At 45.2% G+C, this 14,047-nt stretch overlaps 1 protein-coding gene across 3 annotated transcripts in view; it reads right to left on the bottom strand.

Moving 5' to 3' along the window:
- Nucleotides 1–14,047, bottom strand: part of MGMT (O-6-methylguanine-DNA methyltransferase) — a 280,205-nt gene that overhangs the window by 59,250 nt on the left and 206,908 nt on the right. The gene's annotated exons all lie outside the window — the stretch shown is intronic.

The raw sequence follows: 14,047 nt of genomic DNA, 5'->3' as shown, positions 1-14,047 counted from the left end.
AATTAGATTTTTAAAAAGAAATTAAGAAATTTGAAAACACACATATGTCCTTTGGGAGGTGTCCAAATTAGGTGAGGATTTAGATTTGTGGACAAAGAAAGTTGGTCTTCTCACATAGAGGCTCCAACAAATTTCCCTGCAGCCTGAGACCCCAGTAAGTCTGGAAAGCTCCCCTCCACCTCTATCTATCCCCAATACAAGTGGAGTCAATGAACACTTCACATTTCCCCATCAGCCATTCAAAATCCAGAGTCTTCAGCAGTTTAGACTTTCTTGCGATGGCTGATTTATGCACCAAGCCCCCTCCAACCCGCAGAAACAACACTAAAAACAGAGGAGGGGCAGAAATTTGCAAGCTCGCTTTTCTCTTCCACACGAGGTGAAGTGGTTTAGATAGCTGCCACTAACACCAAGGGGTTTATTAATAGGCAAAAATTAATTGTATGTAGACTGAATTAATGAGATGGAAAAGCATGCATATTTCAGCTAATACAGAGGGGACGGCCTCTGCAGAGGCGTCGGTAATGAAGTGACTGGGCCAGGGGACAAGGCGCAGAGCAGCTACCACAAGCAGGGTCCTATTGTGACCACGGGGGTGGAGGTACTGCTGAAAAAATACACCGCGGAATGTAAACACCGGGCAACCGTTTTGAGCACAAAGTTGACCCCCGATGCGTACTCTGCAGACTGCCATCTACAGATTTATAAATAAATGATTAGATGTAAAATCTCTGGAGGATTTTCCTTTTCCACAGCAATTACAGGAGCAGATTATTACCATTCAAGTGGGGTTCAGTGGAAGTTCCTTGACTGGCAGGAATCACTCACTGCGGTCCTATGTCTAAGTCACCATGACAGGAGATCCAATGTCAGTGTGTACCGCGGACACTTTCACAAGCCAAGTCCACGTGCATGGAATGAACATGTTCTTGAGTTAAAATATATTACTGTCAGTAACAGACTGAATTAACAAAGTCTGAACTTTCAAATGTGATCAACGTCAGGAGAAGTTTTCCCTATTTCGTGTCTGCTCTTTGTTAAAATGTATCATGTGCGTGGAAGCCCGCTTGGACATTTTCTGTTTGACTGTTCTGGACTCATTTTTTAAGCCATTAAAACGCAAGGTAATGAGGCTAATCAGAAGAATAAAATGAGCAGTATCAACTCCAGCATGTGCTTTTCTAGCCTAAATGTTCCCTTTCTCCTCTAAATCGTCTTTTAGCTTTGGGACCTACTTTCATTCCAAGAATGGTTCTGCCCCACCTCCACATCTTACACTAGAAAACTCTCCTTCTGACATTCACCACCACAAGGCAGGAACCATTCCCAACCCTCCAGCCCATTTTCTTTTTTAAAAACTGGTAGGTATTAGGAATGCTGGGAGATTATCTTGAAATAATTTTAAAATTTGTAAGAAACGGCCAAGGTGGTGAAGAGCTCCCGAGGACCCCCAGTCAGCTTTCCTGACACAGTATGCTGTCAAAACCAGGAAGCTGACATCGGCGCAACGCTGGTACCTAAACCACGCATCTTGTTCCGATGTCACTAGCTTTTACTTGTTTTTTTAAGTTTTACATTTTAGGAGTTTTAAGATTTTTTAAGCTTTTTCATGAAATTCTATTACGTTTGTACTCGCACACCCACAACCCCAAGGGGGACGCAGCTCTGTCCCACCACCCACGTCACTCCTTCCTGCCCCGTGCACAGTCACACCCTCCCCACCCCCAGTCCTGGGCTCACAGAAGCCTTGCGCTTGACTGTGCAGCCCCTTCCCAGAGGGGCTGCAGGTGTGCAGCGCTCTCTCACTGACTCTGCTTCTTTAATTGGAGGATGACTGCGTAACAGTGCCCTGTCAGTTTCTGCTGTACAACGATGTGAATCAGTCCAACTATAGATATATGTGTGTGTGTGCGTGCGCACGCACACACATGCCCTGCCTCTGAAGCCTCCCTCCCACTGACCCCCCAGCTCCACGCCTCCGAGCCATCACACGGTGCCAGGCTGGGCCCCAGTGTCGCACAGCCGCTTGCACTAGCTGTCCCTTTTATGCGTGGTAGTGCATATATGTTAATTCCCAGCTCCTCCCACCTCCTCCTTCCCTCTCTGTGTTCACGAGCCTGTTCTCTACATCCATGTCTCTATTCCTGGCCTGCAAAGTTTCCTCAGTACCATTTTTCTAGATTCCATATATATATGACAATACATATTCCTCTTTCTGACTTACTTCACTCTGTATAACAGGCACTAAGTTCATTAACATCAGTTCTGGAGGTTCACGTGCTCCTTTTCATGGCTGTGTAATATTCCTCTATGTACAACGTTGTCTCCCTGTCTAATGAGCCTCTCTTCACATGTGTACTGCTGAACTCAAACAACATCCTCTTTGGTGAAGTCTTGCCCATTTTATAATTGGAATGTTTATTTTCTCTTTGCTGAGTTTAGAGAGTTCTTTACATGTACTGAATATAAGACTTTTGTCAGATATGGGTTTGCAAGTCTCTTCATCCTCTTTTTCAGGGTCTCCGGCAGTGCAAATGTTTAGGAACAAAATTTTAAAAAGGAACACAAATTTCTGATCTTTCTGGAAGTCCTATTCTGACAAATTTCCAAGGTGAGTAGTGTCCCTTGGAGTTGAACATGTCTGTGAGTCTGTGGGCACCCAATGCCTGAGACCCTGGGTGCCCCTCCCGACAGGAAGGTCTGTCTCTGGGGATGGCTGATGCAGCAGGATGCTAAGGAGTTGGGAATTTCCCCTGGAGGTGTTTGAAAAAATTAAAAATCAGCCAAGAAAACTTCAGCAGTCAAAACAAGCAGAACAAAGAGGTCTTCCTGACTCAGGCAGGCCCTGAGTGGGAGAGACCGTCACCTGGAGGCCTGGAGCTGACCTTGACAGCTGAAATGTCTGTGCATCACGGTAAAGTCCATCCTTAGCCAAGTTCCCCAAGCAAACCTTGAAAAAAACCCTCTCACCTTGAAGGAAACCCTCCTGCACCCCCAGGGTAACAGGTCAGAATACACAGCAGCCACCAAGAAAAAAAAAAGCACCAGGAGAATCCTACTCCCTGTAACCTGGGGCTGGCAGCAAAAAAGCACTCTCATGAGCCATCGCCCTGAAAGGGCAGATGACCCCAGACCATCTCCAGGTCTTAGGACCAAAGTCAACACAGTTCTGGGGACGAGAAGGGGTCTCGGCCCTACCCCCAGGAGCTGTGTCTGGGACAAATGGGTCCCCAGACATACCTGTAAGAGTCCTAATGTGAAACATTTAGGCAGCCAGGAGGGGAGGAAAGGGTGGGAGGAAAAGGTAGGGAGAAGGGGTTCCTGGGACACAGCTACGTGAACCCACCTTCTCTTGGCACACGGAGGCCTCAATGCTGAATGCGGAGGACTGCTCTTCTGTCAGTTTCCTCAGCCTTCCATGGCCCTGGAGGGGCAGCCTCCTGACAGCACAACCACACTCTGCTACCGGATCCCAAAGCCACGGCTGAGAGGGGAAATCTGCACTGAGGCCAGCCCACACGCTGGGGGCTCTTGACTCGTCTGTCTCAGCTTTCCTCAGCTTGTACAATTCACAACTTTAATGAAAATTCTCAGAAAGTCCATAAGTCATAGAGCCAGTTAAAAAGCTCTCTTGCTGATACAATAACAGAATGTGATCACTGTCCCCAATCGATAGGGTGAGAATGAGAAAGTGTACAGGGTCCACGAGACGCTGGGCTCGCCTGCGACCGAGCTGCTCCCAGCTCCTGCCCACAGCTCTGTGGCCTTCCTCTCGAAAGCAGAGTCAGGTCCCAGCCTCCGCGTGGGAACTAGGGGTCAGAATGCCCTAACAGAGGTGAAACGACCTACTCACTTACAGTCACTTTGGAAAAATAACTTTTAATTTTCTGACTTTTTCTTACTCCCAGGGAGTACACAGGAGTTCTTTCTGTGATTGTGGGAATCAAGTGTTGTCTGGTAAACACAGCTCAGACTGTAACCTGCAAAGGGAGCACCAGGTTTGTACCCTGGTCGCTTCTGCTATCTCACTGACATCAGGCCAAGGAAGGATGCACCTCCGCGGAGACGACCTCCTTCGCTCCAGGAGGGGAGTCTGCTTGCTGACACATTACTGACATAAAGACGCACCGCAGCACGCCCCAGCTCCCAATGTCAGAAGAGCGCTCTGCATGCGCTCAGGACATTCTACTGCTCACTGGGCTGTCCTCCTAACAGCAACACTTTATAAACATTTCATTTTTTGCTTAATTACACATTTCCGCTGAAACACACCGGCATTTCTCAAACTGTGTTCTACCTGTCTCCCGAGTCATACAGGTGTTCACACATACTTAGGAAGAAGAAGATGCTTGCTGCTGAAACACATGAGAAGATGCTACGCACCGCCTCACCAGGGGGCCAGCACACTCAGGCCTGAGAGCTTTGCCGCACACCCTCCAAACCGTGCAATCTAGCTTTCCCCAGATCTTTTTGTTTCTAGAACTCCCAAGGTACACAACTTCATGAAGTTTGGGAAATACACATAGCATAGTGTGAAACTCAATCAAGTTAAGTTTTCTACAAAACATATTGATATGGACTGCTTATTTGTAAGAGCTTAAAAATAAAACCTTATAATCTTATGAATAACATTTTCTTTATACTAAGAATGCAATACTTTTTAAGGTTAGTTTAAATAGTCAGTTATGGCTTAGAATCACGTCTTCAACTGGGTATACACGTAACACAGACACACACAGGGCCGACTGTGGGATATGTTACCCCACAAGTCTCATTAAGATGCTGCAGAGCGGGTATTACCCCAAGACTGAGGACTTGATTACATTTTAAACAGAGTTTAGGGTTCAAGATGAGTCCTCCCCGGTTTGACTCCCAGTCCTCAGCTGAAAGACGAACTTCTCCAGGAGAGAGGCTCGCTGGGCCGAGGCTCTCCCTCAGGCCTGAGGTGCCTGGAGGTGACTCCTGCCGTCTGCCAGGCCCCGTGTGCCCAGCGCAGCAGCACACCCAGCACTGGCAGCCCCGCCACGTCACAGCCACGAGGCCCCCACCCTGGGCAGCCTGGCTAGGCTTCCACCAGCAGGACGAGAAGTAACGGCCGTGGACCTCGCCCTGGGCTGTCCTGAGCCATCCACGCCTCTGCACCACGACCAACCCTTGCTCCCCTGCTCAGAGTGTGCCCTGCCCAGAGGCTGCGGGCACACCTCCTTTCTCTGGTCTCCCTTTCCCGGTCCACTCCGGCTTCCCAGGGAGGATGATCCCTGACAGCAAAGAAGGACGACCAGGCAGCCTCCACAGTGACCGGGCTTGCTGTTCACAACCTGTCAGGGGAACTTCATGACCTCCCAGCCAGTTGCTGTAATTCTAATAATGACCTGCCGACACCCAAAGAATCTAAATTTATCCCTGTTCTTCTTACTGCCACTGCTGGCCTTGTCTGTGAGCAGAAGGCTCCTGCTGCCAGTGGCAATCAAGGTGCCCAGGGACCCAGAGCCCCAGACCCGACCTGATGCCCACCAGGCCCAGCTACAGTCACGTGGCCTGTTCTTCCCCTGCTTGGCCTGCACCCCTGGCTGGCCTGGGTCACCAGCCCTGGGGAGCGGGGCCCCCATGGCCTCCTGGCAGACAAGCACGGCTTGGGACCAGTGCTGTGGCCTGCCAGCCTGGCAGGTGCACAGCACGCAAGGACAAGGCACTCAATGGAGCCCGAGGAGGGACCAGCCTGGGGAGGGCCTGTTGGGTGGGGACACGGAGTGGAGCAGGGCCCCTCACAACAGAGAAGGAGGGAAGACGAGCTTGACTTCAGCTTACACGTGCTTTTCTCTACTCTCTACTCATCAGCTCGGGGCATTACTCGGGAGCAGGTGGCCTTAGTGTGGCTTCCCCTTCAGGAAAACAAGGAACTGACACCTGTCTGAAAGCCTGAGACTGGCTGTCCTCTATAGTACAGAGATTAACAGACAAGTTAAGGATTTGCTGACTCAAGCTAACCTTGCAAACCAGGAAAACTGACTATGATTATCAGCACAGGGAAACCAAGGTCAGTCCAGAAATAAAATGATACTACAAAAAATAGCGAAAAGTAACACAAAGAATAGAAAATAAATATAAACCACAGGACAAAACCCATAAAGCAAATAAAGCTAAAAACGTATGAATGCATGCTCAAACATAGCTTTAAACACGCCTGTGACTCACACCCGTCGCCTCTCAGGGCATGTGGGCAGGGTCTGGGCTCCCTGGCACCATCAGGCCGCCTCCTCTCTGAGCCTAGCTGCAGAGTCTGCAGTCTGTCTTCACAGGGTTGTCACACACCCACTGATGGTGGGAAGTGCCTACTCACCCACTGGGCAAATGGCCACTGGTATTTGGGAGACTAACTGAAATAGACTCTGAAGTCACCAATTAATAACTATTTTTTAATTTTTTTCCAAAAGAAAAAACTACTCTTGGTGCCCAGTGTGTAAAAATCACATGAGACCATTTCACTTCTGTGGTCTTAATTTAATATATGCATCTGCTTGCATATTTACCAAGAAATTCCCGGTGAGACGGAAAACTCCACTTCCCAAAAGTGCCTTTTCTGCAGAACTATCAGCCTTAATGGTATTTTTTATTTGAAAGAATCAATTTATCAACTTAAAAATGATGACAATTATCACATGATTATTTCCTATTAAATAGAACCTGACTCCAGCTGCAGACTCCATGACCAGCCTGACGTGGCCCAAACCCTCAAGAAGGTATCCTCCTGGTGATTCCAGCCACTCTGACACTAATCAGCGACCGGCATGTGCAGAGGAAGGGCGCTTTCAGAGAGGAACACTGTCTGACGCACAAACGGACCATCACGTCAGCCGCGTCTGCTCTTCTTCCTAAGACACCCTGGCCCTTCACTGCAGAGGGCTGGACTGCCTTCCAGGGATACAGAGGCTGTATCTGGGCCTGGGGCTCCGGGGACTGGAAACCGTCCACGCAGGTGTGAGCCGCACTGCTGCTGAGTCAACACGGGCTCCTGTGTGTGCCAGGCTGTACACAGCACTCCCCCTGGCCATCACCTCTCAAGGGCTGCATGGACTGTGGTGTGTGCCTGTGCTCACTCACTCAGTCACATCCAACTCTTCTGTGACCCCATGGGCTGCAGTTCCACTGTCCACAGGATTCCCAGGCTAGAATACTGGAGTGGGTTGCCATTTCCTTCTCCAGGGGGCCGTCTGAACCCAGGGGTTGAACCTGGGTGCCGTCTCCTGCACTGGTGGGCAGGCTCTTTGGCACTGCACTGTCTGGGAAGCCCACATGGACTGCAGTCTGCCCTTTACTCCTGGCATGCAAGAAGGCACCGACATCATGTTCTGACCTGAGGACGGGGTACATGGTGGGTGTCGTGAGGCGGGCAGTGCCAGCGGACACTGGGAAATGAGCTCTGTGCTCCTGTCCCACTCCCCCGCCAGCCTCTGGTGGCACTGGCTACTCCCCAGGGACCCCTCTCTCCTCCCTCCACGCTCTCGTCCTAGGCTCCCATTGCCAGTTACAGGAGGACTGCTCTCAGGGCCTGTCTCCAGCATGTACTTCTCCTCCAACATCATCCATGTGCCTGCCTGGCTTCCACAGCCGTTAGGAAGAACACGCCAACGCTGAAGTCACCGTTCCCTCCACATCCCAGCCTCCCGCTCCGTTTCCTGTTCTGATGAGTGCCCACTCTGCTGCTACCAGTTCACAGCGCGGGAATGCAGGACACCCTGCTGCCTTCTCCTCCCATTACCCTACATAATCACAAGTCTTTGTGTTCTTAATTCAGAGCTAACTCTCCAATCTGTCCACATCCAGACCCAGCTCTTCTCGTCTCTTGCGTGGAGCACTATGATGGGCCGCCCGACATCTCGAAATCCATACTGCACCCAGTGAAGTGAAGTGGAAGCTGCTCAGTCATGTCTGACTCTGTGACCACACGGACTAGACAGTCCAAGGAATTCTCCAGGCTGGGATACTGGAGTGAGTTGCCGTTCCCTTCTCCAGGGGATCTTCCCAACCCAGGGATTGAGCCCAGATCTCCCACATTGCAGGCAGATTCTTTACCAGCTGAGCCACCAGGGAAGCCCAAGACCACTGGAGTGGATAGCCCATTCCTTCTCTGGTGGATCTTCCTGACCCGGAAATCAAACTGGGGTCTCCTACACTGCAGGCGGATTCTTCACCAACTGAGCCACCAGGGAAGCAACTACATCCAGGGTAATGACTAAAACAGAGCTACCCAAAATAAAATACACTAGAGGGACTCAGCAACAGACTCCATGAAGCAGAACAATCAGTTAACATGAAGACAATGCAGTGAAACCCATGCAATCACAACAGGAGAAAGAACGAAGAGACTGTGGAGACAGCTTAAGGACCATGAAACCATGTCAAGTGGCCCAGCATTCATATACAGGGCTCCTGGGAGGAGGGGAGAGAGAGAAAGGGGTGCAAATCTTATGTGAAGAAATAATGACTGAAAATTTCCCTAACCTAGGGGAGGAAACACAGGCTAAGATCCAGAAAGTCCAGAGAATTCAAAACAAGAGGAACGCAAACAGACCCTGGTGGCTCAGCAGTAAAGAATCTGCCTGTACCAAGACACTTTACAACCACAACATCAAAAGTTAAAGACAAGGAGAAAATATTAAGAGCACCAAGAGAAAAAACAACCAGTTAAGTACAAGAGATTTATAAATCTTCTTATAAGACTATGAGCAGATTTTTAAGCAGAAACTTTGTAGGAAAGTTTCTGTAGAAAGAACAAAGAAAGAAAGTGAAGTTGCTCAGTCATGTCTGACTCTTTGCAACCCGATGGACTGTAGTCTACCAGGCTCCTCAGTCCATGGAATTTTCCAGGAAAGAGTACTGGAGTGGGTTGCCATTCCCTTCTCCAGGGGATTTTCCTGACCCAGGGATTGAACCCGGGTCTCCTGCACTGCAGGCAGACGCTTTATTATCTGGGCCACTAGGGAAGCCCAAGCCAGAAGGAAGTAAGATAAATGCAAAGTGCTGAAAGTAAAAAATCCAACCAGGAATTCTCTACCCAGAAAGATTATCATTCAAAATTGAAGAGGAGATTAAGAGTTTCTCAGATTAAAAAATGCTAAAAGAGTTCAGATTACCACTAAACTGACTTTACAAGAAAAGCTAAAAGGACTTCTTTAAGCTGAAAAGAAAGGGCAATAAATGGTAATAAGAACACAGATGAAGAAATACATTCCACTGAGGAAGTAAAGATAAAATAATGGTAGTGAATTAACCATTTGTAAAGTTAATGTGGGGATTCCCAGGTGGCACAGTGGTAAAGAGTCCACGAGGCCACACAGGAGACACAAGAACTGTGGGTTCAATTCCTGGGTCAGGACTATCTCCTGGAGTAGAAAAGGGCAACCCACTCTAGCATTCCTGCCTCGAAAATCCCACGGACAGAGAAGCCTCGTGGGCTACAGTCCATGGGTTCCAAAGCATCGGACAAGACTCAGCACAGCAGCAAAGATAATACGAGGATTAAAACAGAAAAGTAGTAGAAATACTCATGATTAAAATAATTGGTTAAGGGACACATAAGAAGATGTAAAATGTGACATCAAAAACAAAAAAACGGAGGAGGCAGCGAGTAACAAAAATGTTGAGCTTTCCAATGGGATCAGACTTAAATTGCTGTCAATTTAACAGAGACTGTTACAGACATATGTTATATACACTCCTCATGGTAACCAAAAAGCAAAACCTATAGAAAATACACAAAGGATAAATGAATTTAAGACTACCACTAAGGAAAGTCATCAAGTCACAAAGGAAGAGAGAACAGAGAACTACAAAACAGCCAGAAAAAAATGAACAAAATGGCAAAAAGCACATATCTATCAATAATGACTTTATATGTAAATATACTAACCACTCCAATCAAAAGACAGAGTGGCCAAATGGACTCAAAAATAAGACTCATCTAGATGCTGCCTAAGAGAGTCATTCTAGAGGTAAGGACACATCCAAAAGTGTGTCCTTTCGAAAGTGAAGGAAGGGAAAAAGACATTCCATGCAATGAAAACCAAAGTAAAGCTGGAGTGGCTGTAATTATGTCAGATGAAATGACTTTTATTTAATAAAAGACAAAGAAAGGCACTATGTAATGATACAGTGGCCCATTCAAGGAGAGAGAAAATTTGTAAATATTTATGCACCCAACACACAGCATCTAGATTTATAAAGCAAACATTAACAGACCTAAAGGGAGAAACAGGACAGCAGCACAACAGTAGTGACCGGACTGTAACACCCCACTGACATCAGTGAAGGGGTCATCCAGACAGAAGTCAACGGGGACACATGCGGCTTCCCTGGTGGCTCAGTGGCAGAGAATTCCCCTACCAAGGCCGGCGACGTGGGCTCGACCCCCGGTCCGGACGATCCCACACGCCACAGGGCACGTGAGCTCGCGCGCCACAACCACTGAGCCTGTCCTCCAGAGCCAAGAGCTGGCAGCTACCGAGCCCACGCGCCACACCTGCGGAAGGCACACCCCGGAGCCCGTGCTCCACGACGAGAGAAGCCTGTTTACTGCAACTAGAGGGCAGTCCTCGTTCCACCCAACGGAAGAAAAGCCTGCACAGCAAGGAAGACCCCGGTCAGAAAAAAAAATATACAAAATTATAAAAACAAAACTTTCCTGATGTTCTAAAAATATTTACTGACGTGATTTTTTAAAAATTTTATTTTATTTTTAAACTTTACAATATTGTATTAGTTTTGCCAAATATCAAAATGAATCCGCCACAGGTATACCTGTGTTCCCCATCCTGAACCCTCCTCCCTCCCCATACCCTCCCTCTGGGTCGTCCCAGTGCACCAGCCCCAAGCATCCAGTATCGTGCATCGAACCTGGACTGGCAACTCATTTCATACATGATATTATACATGTTTCAATGCCATTCTCCCAAATCTCCCCACCCTCTCCCTCTCCCACAGAGTCCATAAGACTGATCTATACATCGGTGTCTCTTTTGCTGTCTCATACACAGGGTTATTGTTACCATCTTTCTAAATTCCATATATATGCGTTAGTATACTGTATTGGTGTTTTTCTTTCTGGCTTACTTCACTCTGTATAATAGGTTCCAGTTTCATTCATCTCATTAGAACTGATTCAAATGTATTCTTTTTAATGGCTGAGTAATACTCCATTGTGTATATGTACCACAGCTTTCTTATCCATTCATCTGCTGATGGGCATCTAGGTTGCTTCCACGTCCTGGCTATTATAAACAATCAGCTTTACACAGTGTTAAACCAGATGGACTCAACAGACATTTACAGAACATTCTCTCACAAAGCTACAGAAAATATTCTTCTCAAGTAGACGTGGAACATTTTCCAAGTTAGAGCATATGTTAGGCTGAAAAATAAACCTTATTTTAACGGGACTGAAATCTTATCAAGCATCTATTCTGACCACAATGGTATAAAACTAGAAATTGATTACATGAAGAAAACTGGAAAATCCACAAATAGAGATTAAAGAAGCTACTGAATAACCAACAGGTCAAAGAAGAAATCAAAGGAGAAATAAAAGTATTTTCAGACATAAAATGAAAATTTAACATACTAAAACTTATGGGATGCAGCAAAAGCAATTCCAAGAGGGAAGTTCATAGTGATAAAGTTCACACTTCAAGAAACAAGAAAAATCTGAAACAACCTAACTTTATATCTCAAGGGACTAGAAAAATGAGAACAAAGCAACCCAAAGTTAGTGGAAGGAGGGAAAATAGTCTTAGAGCAAAAATAAATGAAATAGAGACTAAAAAGACAATAGAAAAAGATCAACAAAACTAAAAGCTGGTTCTCTGAAAGGAAGAACAAAATTAACAAACCCTTAGTTGGACTCACCAAGAAAAAGAGAATAAGTAAAATCAGAAATGAAAGAGGAACTACTACTAGCAATACCACAGAAACATGAAGGATCACAGGAAACTAAACAATTACATGCCGAGAAACTGGACAACTAGAGGAAACGGATAAATTCCCAAAAGCGTACTATCTACCAATACTGACCTAGAGATGACACAGAAAACCTGAACAAAACAATTACTAGTATGGAGATGAATTAGTGATCAAAAACCTCCCAACTAAGGAAAGTCCGAGACAGGAGGGCTACATTGGTGAATTCTATCAAACATTCAAAGAACGCTTCTCAAATTATTTAAAAAAACAGAAAAGAAGGGAACTTGTCTAAATTCATTTTGTAGGCAAGCATGACCCTGATTAACAAAAACAAACAAGGATACCACAAGAAAACTATAGGAAAATATCCCTAATGAACATAGATGCAAAAAACCTCAAAAAAATATTAGCAAACTGAATTCAAAAATACATTAAAAAGATCATCACTATGATTAAGCAGGATTTACCCCAGGGATGTGAGCACCATTGGACATCTGCAAATCAATGTAATTAATACACTACATTAATAAAAGGAAGCACTGATCATCTCAATATACAGAGACAGTTGTTCAACAAAATTCAATACCCATTCATGATAAAGCTCTCAACAAAGTGGGTACAGAGAGGATGCACCTTGACATAATACAGGCCATACATACAAGCCCACAGCTAAGATCATAAGCATGAGAAGGGGAAAGCTGTTTCTCTACGATCAGGAATAAGACAAAGATGCTCTCTCTAACCACTTTTATGCAACATGGTATTAGAAGTCCTAGTCAGAGAAATTAGGAAAGATAAAGAAATAAAAGATATCCAAGTTGGAAAGGAAGAAGTAATATGCCATTAATTGCAAATGACATTATACAGAAAACCTTAAAGACTCCACCAAAAAACTACTAGAACTAGTAAACTGAGTAGAGGTGCAGAATTCAAAAATAATACACAAAACCTGCTGCGTTTCTACACCCTAACAATGAACTAAGGAAGAGAAATGAAGGAAATAATCCCATTTACAACAGTCTCAAAATAATACCTGAGAATAAATGTTAAGTAAAGAATTTGTATAGTAAAAAACTCTAAGACATTAATGAGAGAAATTGAAGAAAACAGAAATAAATGGATGATTTTCTATGCTTACAGACTGGAAGAGTTAATATTGTTTAAAATGTCCATACTATCCAAAGTAATATACAAGTTCAATGCAATCCCTATCAAACTTCCAACAGTATTTTTAACAGACATACAATAAACAATTCTAAAATTTGTATAGAACCATAAAAGACCCCGAGTAGCCAAAACAATCTGAAGAAAGACTAACAGAGATGGAGGCGTCATGCTCCTTGATTTCAAAGTATATATCAAAGTTACATCATCAAAACAGTATGATGTTAGCATTAAAAGCAGATCCATGGAACAGCACAGAGAGACCAGAAATAAACCCATACAAACATGGTTAATTAATTTATAACAAAAACAACGGGGAAAGGCCAGTGTCTTCAATTAATGGTGTGTGGAAAACTAGACAAGCCACACACCAAGAATGGAAAACTATGTTACACCGTATATAGAAATTAACTCAAAGAGATTAAAGACTTGAACATAAAATTTGAAATAATAAAGCTTCTAGAAGAAAAAATAGGTAAGCTCCTCAACACTGGTCTTGGTGATTGTTTTGATTCAGATGCCAGAAGCCAAAGGAACAAAAAAATAAAAAAATTGGGCCCACACCAAACAAAAAAATCTTCTGTCCAGCAAAGACAACCATCAACACACTGAAAAGGCAATGTATTAAGGAGAAGAAAATATTTGCAAATCATGTATCTGATAACAGGCTAATATCCAAAATATACACGGAACTCATACAACTCAAAAGCAAATAAAAAAAAGAACCCAATCAAAAAATGGGCAGAAGATATGAACGAACATTGTTCAAAGAAGACACACAGATGGCCAGCAGGTGTATGAAAAGGTGCTCAACATCACTAATCATCAGACAAACGCAATAAAAACCACAGTGAGATATCACTTCACATCCATCAGAATGGCTCTTATCAAAAAGACAGGAAATAACAAATGTTGGTGAAGATGTGGA

This window comes from Bos indicus, chromosome 26 (assembly GCF_029378745.1).
Source record: "Bos indicus isolate NIAB-ARS_2022 breed Sahiwal x Tharparkar chromosome 26, NIAB-ARS_B.indTharparkar_mat_pri_1.0, whole genome shotgun sequence".
NCBI classification, from domain to species: Eukaryota; Metazoa; Chordata; class Mammalia; order Artiodactyla; family Bovidae; genus Bos; species Bos indicus.
The sequence above is the reverse complement of the archived record's forward strand: the minus strand, read 5'-3'. Positions and strand labels throughout refer to the sequence as shown.